The sequence below is a fragment of the Dipodomys ordii genome, unplaced genomic scaffold (genome assembly GCF_000151885.1).
Source record: "Dipodomys ordii isolate 6190 unplaced genomic scaffold, Dord_2.0 Scaffold165, whole genome shotgun sequence".
Taxonomy (NCBI): domain Eukaryota; kingdom Metazoa; phylum Chordata; class Mammalia; order Rodentia; family Heteromyidae; genus Dipodomys; species Dipodomys ordii.
Genome location: NW_012267381.1, coordinates 761,956 through 775,427, shown reverse-complemented (window position 1 = coordinate 775,427; position 13,472 = coordinate 761,956). Strand labels below are relative to the sequence as shown.

The 13,472-nt window shown below is 36.1% G+C and overlaps 1 protein-coding gene across 1 annotated transcript in view; it reads left to right on the top strand.

Annotated features, from left to right (window-relative positions):
• Positions 1–59: 59 nt before the first annotated feature.
• The window catches only part of Tanc2 (tetratricopeptide repeat, ankyrin repeat and coiled-coil containing 2), a 278,406-nt gene continuing 264,993 nt past the window's right edge, over positions 60–13,472 (top strand). Inside the window, exon 1 of the mRNA XM_013033239.1 lies at positions 60–122. The gene's annotated coding sequence lies outside the window, so the exon portion shown is untranslated. The remainder of the gene's footprint in view (positions 123–13,472) is intronic.

The window sequence follows — 13,472 nt, the reverse complement described above, 5'->3', positions numbered from 1 at the left end:
GACCCTCCGGTGGGGGGGGCGTCGGAGGGCAGCGAGGGGCTCTGGGGAGGCGCGGGCGGCACCCGGAGACCACGGGGACGCGGGCTGGACCCCGAGGTGCGCCAGACCCCTCCGAGCGGCAGGTAAGGGGGCCGAGGGAGCCGGGTTAGGGAAGGTCGCTCTAGTGACAGGGACGTTCGCCACGAAAGCCTGAGCTGCCGGAGAGGGGCGGGGGCGCGTGCGGAGACTGCGAACCCCGGCAGCGAAGTGCCTCCGGTGTCGAGGACGTGGGGAATCAGGCTGCCTCCGCATGTGGTACTTGCAACCGATGGGTTGGGTGGAGGGGGTTCGGCCACTTGGCTGTCACCGAAGGTGTCATGGCATTTGGTACCTGGAGTGTGTGCGGGTGACAGGGATCCATAGCAGGAAGGTGCCAGGCAGATTGGCTCAACGTGTCAGGGAATGTGGTGCAGAACGAGTTTTGCAAAACGTGTCCCCCGAATGCAGCATGCAAGTAGTTGTGAAATGTGCCAGGTAAAGGCACTGGATGGGCTCGCCCGGGTGGTGTAGAAATTCCTGGTGGAAGAGTTATTAGTGATACTAATAATTCCTCTTGGGAAGGAGGTGTGGTGTAATAAAATATTAATAGGGCCCATTGCTAGATTATTTTGCCACAGGAAATAGAGAGGGAGCTTATAGGCTATTTTTTTAGGCTATTTTTTTTGACATAGGGAAAGTACTCACGTGAAAGCAAAAAGCAATTTGTATCTGGTTGTGAGAGAGGAAAGAAAAAAATAGGACTAAAATAATTCCAGGTTTTGCCTTCAGCGCGTAGAGAGCACTGACAGAATCCTGCCCTGTCTTCTGTTCCAGGTGTGGAATGTGGAACATGTTTTTCATAAAACATAAACAATGATAATTAACATTGGGAAGAGGATTTGGTGTACATGGGGTGTCTTTCACTCTCTGCTCCTTTACAGGAAAAGAAACAAAACACAACAAGCAAAACCCCAAACAATCCAAGTATCTTGACCATAATTGTGAGTTCAAGATTATTAGGCAAGGGGAAACATTTTTTCATATGTGCCCCTTTCTTGATTTTTTTTTACACAGGTGAAAATGAATGAAGGAAACAAAACAATATGGTGAACAAAAGGGGTAAATTTTCAGGCATTTTGAGGGTAGGAGCCAAAGCCATCAGGATGGTTAATTACGGAGGAGGGCAGTAGTGAAATATTCTTGTATGTTCTGGGTGTTGGAATGGTAAAATAAGAGAAAAATGGAATGCAGAAAATTGGCATAAAAAGCAACATGGACACTGTCAGGGGACTGTTTCTTTAGCATTTCTCAGGTAGATCATCTTAGGAATGTGACCACAAAAATAGAGCCTTAAATATCCCTTCTTTCCCTCTTCTCCCATTTTTTCCCTCTTGTCTCTTTCTAGATGTATATAAATATGTACATATATACATATATGTGAAATTGCCCACATGCTGCAAAAACATTGTGATTTCCTTTTAGGAGCATCTGTGTTTTGAGAGGATTGTCAGAACATAGCTGAAATTTCAGAAGTAACAAAAGAGCTAGATGAGCTATGTGATATACCATATATATATATATATATATATATATACATATATATATACACAATGACTGTCTCTTACTGTGAAACAAAAGCAGAACTAACTGGATGTGTTCATTAGAATATGTTTACTATGAGAGTTTGTCGTATTATGTTACAATTCTTACACAAAAATTGATACTTGTGTAGATGTTGTAATTTGCCATGTAATCTGGAAATTCATACTGATTGGCTTCCCCCTGGTTCAAAATTCAGCCACTGAGGGATCATTTTCTTCAAAGATAAAATTTGATTTTCCTTGATGATTAATTTTGGGTTTTTGTCTTTTCCGTCGATATTTTCCTTATCTTGAGGCTCTGTTGAGGCTAAAGAAGAGAGGACAGGGCCAGGGAAGAATAAAGAGCAGTTCTGTTGGGTCTTCCTGTTTTGTTCTGACTGCAAGCCATATGTGCTGCCACCCCCTACTGTCTGTAGGAAGAGGTGTTACAGAGCCCCATTCTTTTCTTGTTATCACTGCCCCCTTGTGTAAGGGAAGAAATTGATAGTTGTGTTTTTGGGAGCTAGTACTTTTTGGATTGTTCTTTATCTTTGGAGTGGTAATATAGATTTATTAATCAGTTCTCTTCAAAGTTGCAGAGCTTCAGACTCATTGTTATTTAGATTTGATTTCTATTTTAATTAGTAATATGATTATAGTCAATAATTCTGGTTGTTAAGAATGGTTTTAGTATGTTCGGAGAGATGGGGAATTAATACTACTGGTAATAATAGCCCAACACTTACAAAGCACTTACTCTATGCTAGTCCTCTTTTATATTCGTTCTAATCAGTTTTAAAATCCTATGAACTATATACTGTTATTTTTTATTTTATCCATGAGATACTGGAACACAGATTCAGTAACTTGCTCAAGAATCTATGCCTAAGAAGTAGAAGAGCTGTTTCAGAATACTATATTGCCCTTTCACTCAAATTAGTATCCCCAAGGCATAAATAAAATGTACATACTTATGATAAAGGAAACACTGTAAATGTGAATAAATGTAGTAGAACTCACATAAATGTTAAGTGTACACATATGCAAAAATTATAGTTACTTAGAGTGAAACACTTTTCTTTAGAAACTTGTTTTCTAATTCATTTTTGGTTTTGTAAGTAGAGGAAGGAATACATTTTATGTAGCCAAAGAAATATTTGTGATGGAGTTTGGTTTTGAAGAGAACTTTACTTTTAGGTATATTGAATATAAATTGATATATTATACACACAGTTTCTTTTCAGTAAAATTTTATTGCTAATTTCCTTAATGAAAATTAAGGAGAATTTATTTTCCTTATTTACTGATGTTTTAATGATTTCTATTTTATTTAAAAATAGCAAAAACAGATTGAAGTTTAAGTATATTTAACTTCCATGAGCAAATGTTTGCTCAGATTTTTCTTAACATTTAAACATACTTGAAGTGTTTATAAAATGAACAAATTATAAAGAATAACACTGTAACATATCTTCCTGTTTTAAGAAATGGAACACTACCTCCAGCAATTCTGATGATTATTTTCTTTTTCAAGCCAAACTACTGCTGTTATTCTTTTCAACAGAAAATTTTCTCAATTATGGTGCAAATAACACATCTCATGTAACAAAATGCTCTTATCTTAACATAGTTGTTAATATAGGATTCAATATAATCTACTGATATGACTGATACGGCTAAAACTTACTCAGGATATGTGTTCATATAATTTAGTGTAGTCAATAAGTTAAATATGGACTTAGGGCATGCTCTTGTGTTTGATACTGGTTGGTAATTCATTTTAGAATACTTAATTTGTAAAACCTAACTTGAGCTGTCTCTTTCATAAAAAATTATCAACATTGTTAAACATTTATGAATCCCTTCTTCCATCACTTCTCTATCCCATGCTGATACTTCTTTTTCCTCTGATCCCTATAAGTGCTATTGCTCTTTTAGAATTTTCTAAGTGGCTCTGTATGAATGATTTTGGAAAGGGCTGTGGATCTAGAAAGGAGTGTACTAATCCAGTAGTTCCAAAGAGGAATATTTGAGTAGTAGGTATTTATTAGATACATAGTGGTGTGCATAAAAGAAATGCAACAAAATTTTCTATATCATATTTCTTCCCTTTTCAATAGAATAAAAATTCAGTTCAAGACACACTGGACACAGTAGTTGAAATTACATTGGATTGAATTTAGCCAGAATCACCTGATATTAGCTGGAATATCTTTACTGACTACTCAGATTTCCTTTCAAGGACCTAGAACAGGTTGTTGCAGATGGCTGTTTACTTTTTGGGTCAAGGAAATAAATCCTGAAAGCTAGCTTTATTATTTGTATAATTTCTTTTTTTTCTCTTGAGTGAATTGATATTTAGCATTTTCATATTTGTTAATATGTCTGTTATCTCAACTATTGTTATTGGAGGGAAAAATTATATAAATAACTATATAGAATCACTTATACTTTGTTATAATGCCATGAAAGCTCTTACTTTGTTTATCAGAATAGCCTTTTCTGATAACTACATTAGATGAAGATTGTTTGATAGTTAATAAAAAGTTATCAAGGAGATATGTAAATAGAGTATATATCCCTTGGGAAAAATTGTGGAAAGAAATGTTAGAAGGAAAACTTTAAAGGTTTACAGTGTGTAGGTACTTAATTAGTGGTCAGTTCTTTTTCTTTCTTTGTTTCTTCATTTCTTTGCTTTTTTTGTATGCTGGTACTTAGGCTTGAACTTTAGACCTTGTTCTCTTGCTTGGCATTTTTTGTTCAGGTCTGGTGCTCTATCACTTGAGCTACACCTCTACTTCTGACCTTTACTTGCTAATTGGAGATAAAAGTCTTGTGTATTTATCTGCTGGCTGGCTTTGAACTACTGATTCTAAGATCTCGGCCTGAGTAGCTAGGGTTATAGACATGAGCCACTGGCATTTTTTTGACAGGGCATTGAGCTTGCTAGACAAGTGCTCTCCCACTGAGCTATGTCTCCAACGCTTTTTCAACTGGTTGTTTTTGAGATAGGATCTCACTTCCTGACTGGACAAGCACCTGCCTATTTTAGGCTCCCTGGTAGTAGTTGGGATGACAATTGTGTGCCATCATGCCCAGCTTACCTGGAGATGGAGTCTCTCAGACTTCTTTTTCTGACTTGGTCTGAAACCATGATCCTAATGTTGACCAATATAAACCTCCAAAGGACTCAGGATCCAGATGTGAGTTACTGGTGCCCAGCTTTTTTAGAGAATGAATTTTTAAAATTCAAGGTAATATTAAGTGAAGAACAAGATATTTCTGTCCTGAAATTTAGAGGATGAAAGTAGGCTTAGGATGTAATAAGTGAAACAAAAATTCTAGTGTGTAACTGTCTTATTCCACAAAGCTCTAAGTAATTATAAAATAATTAGCTAGTTATGGAAATAGATATTTTTTACTAGATCAGTTTAATTTTTATGGTACAGCTGTACCATTAATTTATTATCTCCCAACCCATTTCACTATATATTTTTTTAATCTTGGACGTTATAATTGTCAGAAAAGTTGCTTATTTCGTTTTATTTTTAGTGGTACTGGAATTTAAAGTCAGGGCCTTGCATTTGCTAGACCGATGCCCTGCCTCTGAGCCATGCTTCCAGCTCTTTTGTGCCCTAGCTATTTTTGAGATAAAATCTGACTTTCTAGGCATATGTCTGGACTGCAGTTCTATTTTTTTGTTTCCTACTATTGCTGGGATGATAGGCCAGTGCTAACATGTCTAGCTTCTTCCATTGAGATGAGGTCTCATGGACTTTGCTGTCCTGATTGGTCTAGAACTTTTTTTCGTTTTTGGTACCAGTCCTGGGGCTTGAACTCTGGACCTGGGTACTGTCCCTGAACTTTTTTGCTCATGGCTAACATTGTACCACTTGAGCCACAGTTCCACTTCTGGATTTTTTGGTGGTTAATTGGAGATGAAAGTCTCACAGACTTTCTTGCCGAGTCTGGCTTCAAACTTCAATTCACAGATCTCAGTCTGTGTAGCGAGGATTAGGGGTATGAGCCAGGAATATTTTGTTATGTTGAGTTTCTGTTTGCCCTTGGATGGTTGAAGGTAGACATGGCTAAATTTAATAGGCAAAGGAAATGAGTTGGTATTAATCTTAATTATGTTTTCCTTTATCCTTTTCTTCCCTGTAGAATCTATTTCTGCCTTTATTTGGTGCATGATACCACCTCTCAAATAAATGCCTTTAAAAAAAAATCAGAACTTGAGAGTCTGTTGCCAGTCCTCTAAACAGTGATTGCATGATAGTAAATTATCTTACTGCTTTTTTTGTTTTTGGTGCTGGTACTGGGGCTGGAACTCAGGGGCAGGGTGCTCTCCCTTAGCTTTTTCTGCTCAAAGCTGGCACTCTTATTACTGGAGTAACAGTTCAACTTGTGGCTTTTTGCTGGTTAATTGGAGATAGGAGTCTCATAGATTTTTCTGCCCAGACTGGCTTTGAGCTACAATCCTCAGGTCACCGATCTCAGCCTCTACAGGCATGAGACTATTGCTGTAACATCTTTACCATTCATGTCAGATTTATGTATATTTCCTTGAAGATACCTACACGTGACTGCCAAAGCTGTTTTTCAAAATGTATTCTGTGTTATTTTTCTTAAGAATCTTCCAGTGGCTTTTCACCATTGAATTGATAAAATGGAAACTCCTTAGCAAACCATATAAGATACTTCATGATCTTTCCTGTATCCTCTTTTGATTCATTATGTACCATTTTCTTCTTTAAAGCTATTTTTCAGGTAATTTGAGTTACTTATGGCTCCTTCAGAATGCAATATCCTCTTAAATTTTCATACTTTTCTATATGAAGCTTTGTTTCCATGGAGTGCTTGACTCCTCTCCTTTGTTCTTGGACGAGTTCTTCCTTTGCTTTTCCTTAAGGTTTTAGCCTAAACCCTTATCTTTAGAGTGGAAAAAAGGTTTTGCCTACCTCTTAGCCCAGCTTGGGTTTGCTACTCTCAGTTTCCCTTTATACTTGTAAATATTCAAATTAAACATTATTGACAATTATCTCAGTCATGCCTTTGAAGCCTCATCTCTTATTGTGGAATCAGGAAGTTGTAGGCATCAGGAAGTAAATTTAGAGAAAGACATATACATGTATATATAAACATAGACCTTAAAAAATTGCAGAGCAACGTGGAATATGATTAAAATAGATCCTAAAGATAAATAATATTTTATTCCTTTCTTATGTTTCCTGAAATGACAGAATTAGAAGTCTCTTTATGTGAATTTTGGCCAAATTATTTATTTCTATATTATAGGTGTTGGCTAATTGTAGCCTACAGACCAAATCCCAGCCTATCATCTGCTTTTGTATTGCCTAGAATTGAAGAATAGTTTTTAAATTTTAAAAGTAATTGAAAAAGTATAAAAAAATACTACTTGACATGTGAAAATTAGTTAGGATTTAAATTCCAGTGTCCATAAAGACTTTATATTGGAACATAGCCCGTTCCTTTGTTTACATAATGGTTATGGCTGGTTGGGGTACAACAGCAGAGTAGTTGCCATAGAGACCATATGGCTTGAAAAGCCTAAATATTTACTATCTATCTCTTTATAGAAAAGGTTTGCCCATCTTTGGTCTATTACATAGTATGCGCCCATTAATGTCAATGGATTGGAGCTCACCTTATTTGGACTTTTCAGGGAATAATGAGTTTCTATTAACCTAGAAAAATTTGGCTGTTTTTCCTTAGTACTAATTTATCTGACCAGTTGGTCCCTATTGTATTTTCTGATGAGACTCTTTTTACATATGATTCTGAAGAAAGTTTCTGACATTAGGTATTATTTCTTTTCTTTCTTTTTCTTCTTCTCTTTTTTTGGGGGGGGCATTGGGGTTTGGATGCAGTGCTTCACACTTGCTCAGTGTTCTTCTACTGAGTCATGTTTCCAGCTTGTTTTTACACTAGATATTTTATATTTATTACTTCTGTATTTGTTTATTTTTGTGCTGGTCCTGAGTAACTAAGATTATAGACTTGAGCCACCAGCACCTGGCTCATTTCTTTATTACTGTTATTTTTCAGTTAAAATTGAAATTTAATATTCCTCCTTAAATAATGTCAGTAATGGCAAAATAAAAGTTTCTAAAATAAGTCTCTTTTCCTCTTTAAAACTCTAAAAAAAGGAAGTGCTAAGGTTTTAAACAGGGTTTGAATGTATTTGGTTAATTATTTATTTATGTGCTTTAATAAGTTTTGGTTATACAAGTCTACTAAAGGTAATTGCCTTCATTTACCCTACTTCACAATCCTAGGGAACCCTACAGGACTCAACAGAATATGAATAGAAATAAACTTCCTAGAGTAAAACAAATACCTACTACCAAGCTTCCAAAGACTAATTAGCTTTTGTGCTTTATCCAAATTTCAGCCATCAAAACAGAAAATACACTAAAACTAGGCACAAGGTACTAAGAAGACTATCTTGAGCAAAAAGACTCAGTGACAGCTCCCAGGGCCTGAGTTCAAGCCCTAGGACCAGCAAAACAAAACAAAAACAAACCTACCCAAACCAAAAAATATGTGATCATCTTTCTTTAGGTGAAACTTAATTAGTTTTATATTTGTGTTTATAAAAAAGGCATAGAGAGGTGCCTGCCCATGTGAATAGCAGTTTTGCACAATTCTTTGGTCTTAAAAATAGACAAAAGTCTAATTTAGAATCTTGGGAGCATTTTGTGGATCCTTTGCCTAAACTTTGCTCACATTACTGACCTTTTTATTGCCAGTTGGATGTTAGCATATTTCTAGAATGGGATGGGTGGGCTAGCATCTTTTAAGATACTGTATTTGGCTGCATTTGGGTTAATGAGCATTTTGTTAATCTCTATGCAAGTACTCATTGCCTTGGAAATGTTGGCTTAAATCTTTTTGATGCCTTTTCTTTTTCTTCTTGACCAAATAATGTGTTTCATAGCATCTGACATTTTGAAGTCATTTCAATGACACTTTCAGGTCTGGTCATACATGATGACATTGTTCTAGGATTTTTTCATATTTCTTCTACCACATGCAATAGTGAATACTGGGGAAAAAATACTGAGAATAGTGAATACTGGGGAAAAAAAGAGCCCGTGTTTTATCAAATATCAGAAAAAATGGTAAAATTTTAGAACAATAATAATAGTGATAAGTATTACATAGGAAGATCAGATGTAGATAGGCATTGTGCCTTTGTGTTCGTATCCTAAGAGTATCCTTTAGGTAAAAGATCATATAAAATAATATTTATTGAAATGAACTCCAGGAAGTGAAAATAAGAGTTTTTTCTTATTTTTCTTTTTTTGTTTTGTTCTGTTTGTTCATTTGTGTCGCTGGGAGTTATAAGGAGGAGACACAGAAATAGAGGGGCAATGGGTGAATGAATACAGCAATGGTATTCATTGGACACTATGTTGAAAATGAACTATGTAACTTGTGAGTAGGAATGGGAGGGAAAAACTAGGAGAGCAAGAGAAGGGGTGACATTGTCCAAAAACAAATATACTCTTTACCTGACTTATTTAACTGTAACCTCTTTACATCACCTTTATAATAACAATTAAAATATTTAAAAATAGTAACTTTGTAGTTGATAAGAATCCTTACTTGAATAAAGATGTATTTCTTTTTATATGTATTTCTTTATCTTCTACACTTGCAGTTCTCTTTTACTTACGTGCTCCAAAATTATCAAGCCTAATCTTGTGTACCTTTTCTCTTTTATATCATGAGGAACCCAGTATTTGCAACTCAGCTCATATTTCTTGGACACTTATTCCTGACTGTACAGATTTCTGTCTCCTCCTCTGGGACCTCGGTTTTTCGTTTGTTAAAAATAATTTAATAAGCTGGGTGCTGTTGGCTCACACCTATAATCCTAGCTACTCCAGAGACTGAGATCTGAATGTCGCAATTTGAAGCCAGCTGGGGCAGAAAAGTCCATGAGACTCTTACCTCCAATTAACCACCAGAAAACCAGAAGTGGTACAGTGGGTCAAAGAGCACTAGTCTTAAGTGAAAGAGCTCAGAGACAGTGCCCCGACCCTGAGTTCAAGCCCTATGACTACTACTACTACTACTACTATTACTATTACTATAAAGTTTAGTAATGAGAGTATATTCTTTTTCTTATTCTGAGCTGTTGTCAATTATTCAAAGTGCTTTTCTAAAATGCAGTAATTTTTTCTTATTTAGGAAAGATTTACTTTTCTGACCTGGCTGATTACAATCCTTTAGACCTCACTCAGCCTTCTGAATAGCTTGGATTAGAGGTATGAGCCACCCTGCCTGACTCAATGCTTTCTACCTATTTATTTATTTATTTTTGTTTTGTTTGGTACTGGAGTTTGAACTCATAGCTTCACATTTGCTAGGCAGGTGCCATATTGCTGAGCAACACCTTCAGTCCTTGCTTTGTTGTTTGAAATATGGTCTCAATAAATTGCCCAAGCTGGCCTGGAACTCACTGTTGTCCTGCCTCAGCCTCCTGACTGCTGAGATTACAAGTGTGCAGTGCCATGTCTAGCTTCCTTTTTAAGATTTCCTCTTTTTCACCTTCTATTTTTCTTAAGGGATTTTCTGTTTGTTTTTTTTTAAGTTTCTAGAAGATTTTTTTCCTTTTATTTTTTATCGTTTCCTGAGCTAGGTCATCATTTTTTTTGAGGTTTTATAATTCTTATTTTTGTTCTTTCATCTCTTATGCTATTTTTCTCAAACCATTTTAGCTCCTTTTGAAATAACTTGTTAGAGTTTTGATCTGTTATGTGGACATGCCATTCTGGCATGCTTTCATCATCTTTAGAGATGATATTCTCCTTATTCTCTCTCTTCTTAAAAGTAATGACTTTGTATGAGGTTAACTTTCATGACACTTTTATTTGACATTAATTTAAAAAATATTTTAGAATGTGGCTAGGCTCAGGAAAGCTTTTTTAAATTTTACAGCACTTTTTCTGTTTATTTTTCCCCTTTGTTAAAAAATAAAACATATTTCTGCAATTTCTTGGCCTTGTCTTTTTCTTCATCTTTCTTGCATGACCCAATTTTCACCCCCTCTGTGACCATGAAACCATCAGTCTGTGCCTTCCAGAACTCATTGTCAATCATCTGCAAAACTATTTTTAACCTCTTTTCCAAACAATACCTTTATCTACATGTTCTATCAGGGGTGATGAACCTTTTCTTCTGCCAAGGGCCACTTGGATATTTATAACATCATTAGAGGGCTATACAAAATACCAATACAAGCAGACAGCCGCCATAGGCAGCTTACAAGAAGCTTATGTATCTGTCCTTTCATGTGCTAAATCATTTTGAGGACTGATACCAAATGTTCTCAACCCCTGCAGCTAACTGAAAATCTAGCTTTCCTACTAAAGGCTCCTCTCTGGCAGAGTTCTTCAGTGGTATCTACTCTTTGCTTCTTGTTGATGTATCTAGAATTCTAGGGTCATTGTCACTTTCCTAGTTCTCCGGTTGAATTATTGGTGATGTCAGTGTGTAAACAGATAGTGCATCTAATACTCTGACCTCTTGACTTTCTTTCCTCCAGTGATCTTGTATTCTTCCTTAACCATTCATTTCTATGGCATATCCTATGCAGATGTTTTTAAACCCTCAGTGCATTGTATTGTCTGAGGAGTTTCCAAAATCATTGATGCCTAGCACTTAAACACACACAAACACACACACATTATACATTTATATATTATTTGTCTGGGATGTAACCAAGGATATTCATCAGTTTTCAAGGTGACTTTACTGTGCAACTAGCATTGATTGGGAATCACTGCCTAAGAACTTTTTACTAATAACTGCAGCTTTTTTTGGTAATTAGTTTCTGACATTTAACTCTTCAACTATCACCTTTTACTTTTCTGCCTCAGTTATAGTATCCAATGACTTTAATTCTGTGACTTCATTGGGACCTTTTCCTTACTCCCCTTTCTGTTCAATAATATCCTTACATGTCCACTTCCTTTTTTTTTTTGCCCACTTTTTCTAGCTGTATTTCATCAGCCTTTCATTACAGTTGCTTTCCTGATTCTACTTTCAATCCCTTTCACCCCTCTCCCATAGTTGTTCCTACTTGACAAAACATAACACTGGGTAATACCAGTCTTTCTTGTTTTATGCTTATTGGTAAATATAGCTGGAACATAACATCTATAATATAGTGACTTTAAGTTTTTGGCTAGTACCCAATGACTTTAAATTTATTGTTTAGCACTGCCCAGCTATCTGGTTCTTTCTACTCCCATTCTCTTAGATGATTATATTTTTCCTATGTTCTCATATTTTCAAAATTTCCTTTTTCCCCCTTCCTCTTAGCTAGTGAACTTGCTTCCTATTTTTCAAAAATATACAAATAATTTCCTTATCACCTGCCGTTTTACATCATTACTATAAATTATCTGTCTTTTTCTCCCTCTTTCAAAAGCTGTTTTTTCCAGTTGTTAATTAAAGCTGTCCCTTCTCATCTTCCTCCCTCTTCCTTCAGTACTGAGGCTTGAACTCAGTGGCTTACACTCTTACTAAGCTCCTTCCCCCCTTTCACAGCAGGTACTCTTCCATTTGAGCCACATCTCCAATTCTGATTTTTTGGTATTTTTTTTTGTAGATCAATTTTTCTTGGATTTGCCTCTCCAGGTTGGCTCAGATCCCAGCCTCCTGAATAGGTAGGACTATAGGTGTAAACCCCAGGCACCTGGGCCTCGTTCACCTTCTTAAGGACATTGGTTCTATAATTAAAATTGTTCTTTTTTCCTTTTCTAGATCACTGTCAACAGCAAAAAAGCATTGTAGCTTCTTTCATTTAAAAGAAACCCTTTCTTTCTAGCTACCATCCTGTATCTTTTCTCTCACTTGTATGAAAGTCTACAAAAAGTTACCTATGTTCACTTGTCCAGTTCTTCCCCCTTTCTGTTTTACAGCTTTATTGAGGTATAATTTACTTGTGAAATTTGCTCATTATAAATGTACACTTAGTGACCATAAGTGAATTAGTGTTGTATACCTACCATTTCAATCCAAGTTTAGAGCACTTTCATCACCTAAAAAAATTCTCTGTAGTCCATTGGCAGTCAGTCTCCATTCCCCTAGCACTAAGTAACCACTGATCTGCTTCTTGTTTCTATAAATTTACATTTGGCATTTATACAAATGCAATCATATGGTGTGTAATTTGTTTTATTTTACAAGATAAATGTAGTCATTTGCTATTGGTTTCTTTACCATGTTTTTTAGGTTAATCTCTGTTGGTCATTTATCAAGATGTTTTCTTTTTTTTGGTCCTAAGTTTTATTTAAATAGTAGTATCCTAATTATCCCTGTGAATTTGGGCCATCTTACTTTGCATTTTTGATGCTTAAATATCTATTGCCTGGGGCTGGGAAAGTGACTCAGTGGTAGAGCACTTGCCTTGCATGCATGAGGCCCTGGGTTCCATTCCCCAGCACCACATAAGCAAAAAGAAAAAAAGCCGAAAGTGGTGCTGTGGCTCAAGTGGTAGAGCGCTAGCCTTGAGCTGAAGAGCTGAGGGACAGCACCCAGGCCCAGAGTTCAAGCCCCACGACCGGACCCCTCCCAAAAAAATATCTATTGCCTATCTATTGGAAGATTGTGATAAATTCTATTATTTTATTCCTGATTTCCACAGCATATGAAAATACTACATCTTATCTGTTCACAAAATGGACATTTGAATTCTTTTTACTCTTTGACATTTATGCCTGGTGCTATGGAAATTTATGTATAAGTCTTGATATGGACAAATGTTTTATTTCTGTTGAATAGATACCTAGGAGAGGAATTGCTGGCTTTATTATCCATTTACAGTTAATTTTTGGT